At 45.1% G+C, this 6,957-nt stretch overlaps 1 pseudogene; it reads right to left on the bottom strand.

Annotated features, from left to right (window-relative positions):
- Window positions 1–3,600: 3,600 nt before the first annotated feature.
- On the bottom strand, window positions 3,601–6,436 carry LOC130904376 (uncharacterized; annotated as a pseudogene).
- Window positions 6,437–6,957: the final 521 nt, after the last annotated feature.

Genomic DNA, 6,957 nt, shown 5'->3' with positions numbered 1-6,957 from the left:
TTCAGGTAGATCTTGTATTATATCACACCCAGCTAATTTGACTTCTTTTCCTTCCCAGGATTCTCCGTGCCTGATCCCTGAGCTGTACCATCACCCGATTGACTGTCTGTCAACTTTTGCCTGCTACGATCCAGCGTGCACGTGCGCTGCTGCGACCCTCGTGCACGCTCCTGTTAATAAATCTTGCAAATAATGACTGACATTCTCCCTTGTCTGCTTTGGGGTCCACTTCCCGGCGCACACTAACAATGAGTGATGCATGTGATTCTTCCACTTCCAGGGTATCAACAGGGTCTTAAAAAGTCTCAAAAAGTCTTAAATCCAATAATTTAAATTTAAGGCTTTAAAGTGAAAATGAAATAAAAATAAATCTCCTAGAATCTCATAAAAGGTCTCAAATACAATTTTGAAATTCAAAGGTCTTAAAAATCTATTGACGTTACTTTACAACTTCACTACTACTACTACTGCTAGTAGTACTTTGGGCTCATTTGTATCACAGTGTGACAGCTGCGAATAAATTCATATACTTTGCAAGTAATTCCGGGCCTCCAATTTTCCCTCAAATCTTGTACGTTTTTTGCAGATGTGAAATGGGTCATAATTTTTTTCATTATGGTCTTAAAAAAAGTCTTTGTCTTAAATTTGGCTTGTTTATTCCTGCAGAGACCCTGGCTTCACTAACACAGTATAATACAGTTATACTCCAAAAAATAGATTCGAGGTGATTAAGCACAACTAGATTTCATACAATTGCACGAATTCAATCATTCGTGGACTCAATTCTTGGAAAAAACATTTTTAACTCATTTGCTCCCCAAAACGTATGAATACGTTCTATTTTTAATTGTTTCAGTGTCCCAATTTTACATTTTTTTTTTCACATAAGACATCTCTGGGTTCTGATTCAACTTAGCTCCAAAGCATAATACTGAAAATCCATTTTAAAGCAATAAAACTGGCCACTGGAGGGCACTAGCACATTTGGTAAGACCCGCAACCCGACTCAACGGAACGAATGGCCTGGCCGCACGGCTGTGGCGCCGGCGGAAGACGAACGAACGGACGTCCAGGATGCCAGGCGCCAGACGACCGAGCAGAACAACCGGGAGGACGCCCTGGATGCCAGGCGCTGGCCAACTGAGCATAACGACCGGGACCACCAATGCAGCGGACGATGCCATTGAGTCCGTGCTGCTCACCAAGCAGAAACAGGTGGCGGGGAGGAAAAGTTTACCCCGGCTGTCGCTGCCACAAAAGCGTCATCTCTCAGTTAGTGATGTGTAAATAAATTGTTACTTTGCTATCAAAAGCTCTATTTGTCTTGTTGTTTGTTATTTTGTAAAAAGAAAACATTATTCAGATGTTCGGGATGTAACTAAAGCAAAAAATAGCTGTGTTAAAGTCAAAGTTTGAAATGTATGCCTTCACAAAAAGCTCAATTTCTCTGTTTTTTTCATCAGAAATTGGAAAATTGCTCAAACAAAGCTATTTTTCTAATGCTGATTTGTGAAGAATGGAAAAAATTATGAACTTTTTTCCTGCTGAAAGAAGAGAGTCCAGTCTTTCTTTTGGTGGGTTCCATGTTTATATAGCAATAGAACAGAATTTTCTGTGGGCCTTGCAATATCAGTCAAAATCCAGTAAAATGGCCGGGAGCGAAGGGGGTTGCACTGGTGAAAATGTCTGGGAGTGAATGAGTTAATGTGCCTTATACAGGTAGTCCCTGGGTTGCGACCTACCAGACTTACGTGATTTTGACTTTACGACTCCGGAGTCTCGTCTGCCGTTTTGTTTCCAGTGTTTTACTTTTGTGATGCATGCTTTTATTTTGGCGCAGGAGGCATAGACCAGGTAATACTTACAACCGTGAGTAAGAGCGCATGCACACACGAAGAAGAACGTATCTACACTCACAAAGGCGAGCGCACGCACACACATGAGGAAGAGCGCATTTCCTACAGCTACAGCTGCAAGCATGCGCGCACATTTGTTGCTTGTGAAGCATCAACAGAGGCAACACTTGCATACAACACCTTTTGTACTGTTTATTGTGTGTTAAGGTTGAGGTAATTGTGGTTAAATACTTGGTTAAATATGTGATTGTTTTTAATGATGTGTGGACGCTATCTGATAGATGCTAATCGTTTGTGTCGATTGTTATTGCCATATCAGCAGCTAGTTATAAACACAAGTTTGAGTTGCTCTTATTGATATTGTTATTGATTGTTATTGCTAAAATGAAACTGATTTAATTTTATTTTTATTTTAGTCTCATTCTGCAAGTGATGATGTCCTGAGCAGCTGAATAAAATCAGCAAACCACACGGATGTCTGACATCGTCATTTTAGAGCCTAGCTCGCTGTTTAGCTAGGACTTACCTCCAACGTCTTGGCAAGGACAGTAGAATGACGTATAATTCATGTTTTTGGATAGTTATTTTGAGATTTAGGGGGTAGTTATGGGTACTTAAAGGGTTAATTCCGACCTACACGTGAAGGAGATAGTACCTTTTCTCATAGGCACCGTCTAACTGTTTGCATTATTCTAACACACTAAATCTAATCAGAGAATAGTATTGTTTCTCGTATTTACTGCTTGACTGTTTGTATTACTCAAACACACCCAGTATAAAATATATAGCATTTATACCATAGTTTCAGGAAAACACGCCCCAAAACATTACTGCTCTAGACGAAATCTGCATGGAGGAATGGGCCAAAATACCAGCAACAGTGTGTAAAAAGTTTGTGAAGAGTTACAGAAAACGTTTGGGCTCCGCTATTGCCAACAAAGTTTACATAACAAAGTATTGAGATGAACTTTTGGTATTGAACAAATACTTATTTTCCACCATGATTTGCAAATAAATTCTTTAAAAATAAAACTGTGATTTTCTGTTTTTTTTTTTCTACATTCTGTCTCTCATGGTTGAGGTTTACCCATGTTGACAATTACAGGCCTCTATAATATTTTCAAGTGGGAGAACTTGCACAATTAGTAGTTGACTAAATACTTATTTACCCCACTGTACATGACGGCTTCATATCACGGAAGAGAGTCCAGAACAAATGGTGGGACGCCCTGCCCCAACACAAAGAACACCGGTAGCCCGATATCGAATGGATAACATGACTGATAAGTCCCTTTGACGCTAAGGCGACTAAATCCACAACCCTCGTTGCCCTGACAAGAGAAACTCCGGAATCCTCCTGTCTAATCCACAAACAGACAATATTCAGAAACACCCCCTTCTTCCTGCCCACGGCCCGCCCCACGAGAGCCTTCTTAAGACTGAATGTTTAACTAAGCGTTGTCATTTTTCTCTGGAACCTTTTGTTGACGTGTGATATGGTGACCTTGGAGTCTGTTTCGCCTTTCTGTTTGATTGCTGTCGTCCCGAATAAATTGTCAACTTGTTCTTGGTGAGCCTTCTTTAAACCTTTCAAAATGGAGTCAGTACAAATGGTTAAGACTAAGCTGAAATCAGGGAGTTTGGCCTTCTGGCTGGATTGGATCCCGCCGGCCTGGGTCATTGGAGCTGCGCCAACGGTTCGGCTGGCGCAATTCCGACAGTCTGGCTAAAAGGCCAGATTCCTTTACGTGGATATGTCGCCAGCGTAGGAACGGAACTTGTTAGTTATGCGGGGGACTACCTGATAGTCCGATTGTAAGATACATCTTAGGATGCACTGGGACACATCATCAGTGATTTTCCTGAGATCATTGGGGGTTTCGGGTCTTTCAACATCATACCCCTCCCTTAGGTGACCCAGCCAGGGTTGATCAGACCCCAGCTTGTGTCCCAGTAGCATTTGCCCACAGATCGCTCCTCCTCATCCAGAGTCATCTAGAGGCTCTCTCTGCTGCCTCCAATAGTGGTTTTGATCACCTTCCTTTTCTCAGCACCTGTGATTCCCAGAAGTGTGAGCACCTTGCATAGTGAGTGACCGGCAAACCCTCTACACCCCACCTCAATGGGCTCACAGCGTGCTCTCCAGCCTCCTCTCTGGCATTGCTCAACGAGCTCCTGGTACTTTGACAGCTTCCGCTCATTCGCCTCCTGTTAGGATTCGTGGGTTGGTGAGGATCCTTAAGCAAAAAACCGGCACGGTGTGGCAATGATTAAAAATGCTTTATTTGTGTCCAACACGAAAGCAGTGGAACTTCCTGATCGGGGTAGTCGAGTGGACGTGAGGCGATGAAGCTCGGGAAGGAGGCAGGCGTGAAATCCGACAAGGGGCGCGCAAAAAAACAGGACCTGGGACAAGAGCAAAAAATGTCGTGAGCCGGTGATCAGAGAAATAAATAAATAATGCGAGATACAACTGACTTAGCAAACAGACACATTGATCGGGCGACGAGGTGGCGGCGTCCACTGCTTTTAAAGAGGGCTGATTATCATCACCATCACCTGTGGCCGCTCACCCCGTCTCGTGCAATCTGTAATCAAAATAAAAACAGGCACACCTGCAGGAGGTGGGCCAGGGCTCAGGAGGGAGGAGCAGGAGCCCTAACACCTCCTCTATGCGGTCCTCCCAGGGAAATGTCAATTCTATCAGTAGCACCTGTCTTGCCAATGCTGACGTAAGCACAATGTCTGGTCTTAATGAAGTTGTTAAAATGTGTTCAGGAAGCTTGAGTTGCTTGTCTTCGTCCACTTGGAGAACCCAGTCCACTGCTGAGGTGAGGAGCCCAGCAGCTGGTTTGGGCTTTGACTGAAGCTGCTCTCCCACCCTGACAAAGGCGATCCTCCTCTTGTCAGGTTGTTGTTTGCTGCTGTTGTTTTTAGCCACGGCTTTAGCTATGGCTTCAGCGATGGTCTTCAGCACCTGGTCATGCCCCAGAGATGGAGATTGGCAGGGCTGGGTAGGACGTCATAAACAGCCTGGACCATGAACTTAATGCACTGGGGTTCTGCCTGCCTGATCTCAGACCAGGTCACCTTCCTCTCCAGGGTACCCTCCCACCTTGTCCATGCTCCCTGCTGCTGCATGCCCACCATCTTGCTGGTTCGTTCCTCCTCAACCTCTGCATGCACCTCCTTCAGGACTAGCGAGCGTTTGTCCTTAGCGCATGCCCTCTCATAGCGAGGTCGGGGAAGGGCTCCGAGCCTAGCACACCCGGTTGCCACTGCGCCTACCAGGGCCCGATGTCGCAAATGGGACTCTGCTACCTCAAGGCTTTCCTGAGCCCTCCACTTCCTTCCAGTTTGCACCACGATGCCTGCTGATGCCAATTTGGAGTCCTAGGAGTCGCGGTAGAGCAAAGCCTCTCTGGTACGACAGACCCTGAACTCCTCGTCCAGGCTGCTGAAAGGGAGCTGGAGCTTGCTGGTCTTCCCATATAGTGTCGCAGTGCAAAGGATGCGCGGAAAGCCCATCCATCGGCGGAGGTAGCTGCTAATCTTTCTCTCCAGAGTCTGCACTGTTGACAGAGGAACCTCATACACCAACAGGGGCCATAGTACTCGGGGTAAGACACCATGCTGGTAGATCCACGCCTTAAACCGTCCAGGTAGGCCAGACTTGTCTACAGCCGATAACCACGTCTCTAGCTCCTTGATGGTTATTTGGATAGCTGCAGTATCCCTGAGGCTACAGTCGAAGACCTTCCCCAGGCTCTTGACTGGTTTCTCGGTGATAAATAGAATTGCTGTGCCATCCATGAAGAAGCGAAACCTGTCTGTCAGTCTTCCTTTCTTCAGAACCATCGCCCTGGATTTAGTTGGTTTGAAGCTCATTCTTACCCAGGAGATGAGTCTTCCCATGCCCTGGAGTATCCATTTTGTGCCAGGCACTGATGTAGTTGTGACCGTGAGATCGTCCATAAAGGCTCTGATGGGGGGCTGACGGGTACCAGACTTACACAGAGGGCCTCTGCACTCAGTTTCGGCTGCCTTGACTACCATGTTCAGGGCTAAGGAAAAAAAGGCTAACTGAGATTGTGCACCCAGTTATAATGCCTTTTTCAAGCCTGTGCCAATCTGATGTTATGCTCCCAGAGGTGACCCTGAGCCTGAAGTTCCCGTAGTAATTCAGGATAAGGTCCTTGAACTTCTTGAGTACATGGTATCGGTCCAGAGTAGTCTCCACAAGCTTGTGGGGTATGGAGCCATAGGCATTGGCCAGGTCGAGCCAAAGCACCGCAAGGTCTCCCTTACCTTCCCGCGCCTTCCTGATTCACCGGGTAACTACTCTGGTATGTTCCAGGCATCCTGACACACCTGGAATTCCACCTTTCTGGACAGAGGTGTCGATGTAGGAATTCTTGAGGATCTGTCAATCTTCGAGAAAGGATGCTGAAGAAGATTTTCCCCTCAACGCTGAGCAGTGAGATGGTCCTAAACTGCTCTAGCTTGGTGGAATTTTCTTGTTTAGGAATCCAAACACCCTCAGCCTGCCTCCACTGGTCTGCAACAGTTCCTCTTTGCCAAATAATATAGAAAATAACATATTAAGCACAAAATTTCACTTTTAGGCCAAACAAATTTGTGTTGTAAAAGTTAAAATTTCACGCTTTCTCTTTTTTAACACAACAGGCTTCTAGTTATTTAGCCCTGCCCATCAAAAACTCAGATTATAACTCTAATTGATAATAACTCTTTTTCCACATGGTTTAACAACAGAATTGTTCAAAATGTCTTGGAAAACAAATAAGATGGAATAAAAGAAGCAACGCTAGATTCACGTTCCAATAAGTATTGCATATACAACAAATGGGAAACTAATAAATTTGACTACTTTAGTTTCAAAGATTTGCAGATACCTTTCAATAACATGTCGTGAAGGAGGTGCATAACAGTTGGTGGGTGTACACCAGTGCAAATATGTAATGGCGTGTGTGTGTGTGTGTGCCTAATTAGTGATTGCAGTTCGACCTTTGCTGCTGGCAGACTCTGCTGGATTGCATTCAGATAAAGATGGCAAATGTGTGTGTGCGCACGTGTGTGTGTT

Source organism: Corythoichthys intestinalis, chromosome 16, assembly GCF_030265065.1.
Source record: "Corythoichthys intestinalis isolate RoL2023-P3 chromosome 16, ASM3026506v1, whole genome shotgun sequence".
Lineage (NCBI taxonomy): Eukaryota > Metazoa > Chordata > Actinopteri > Syngnathiformes > Syngnathidae > Corythoichthys > Corythoichthys intestinalis.
The sequence above is the reverse complement of the archived record's forward strand: the minus strand, read 5'-3'. Positions and strand labels throughout refer to the sequence as shown.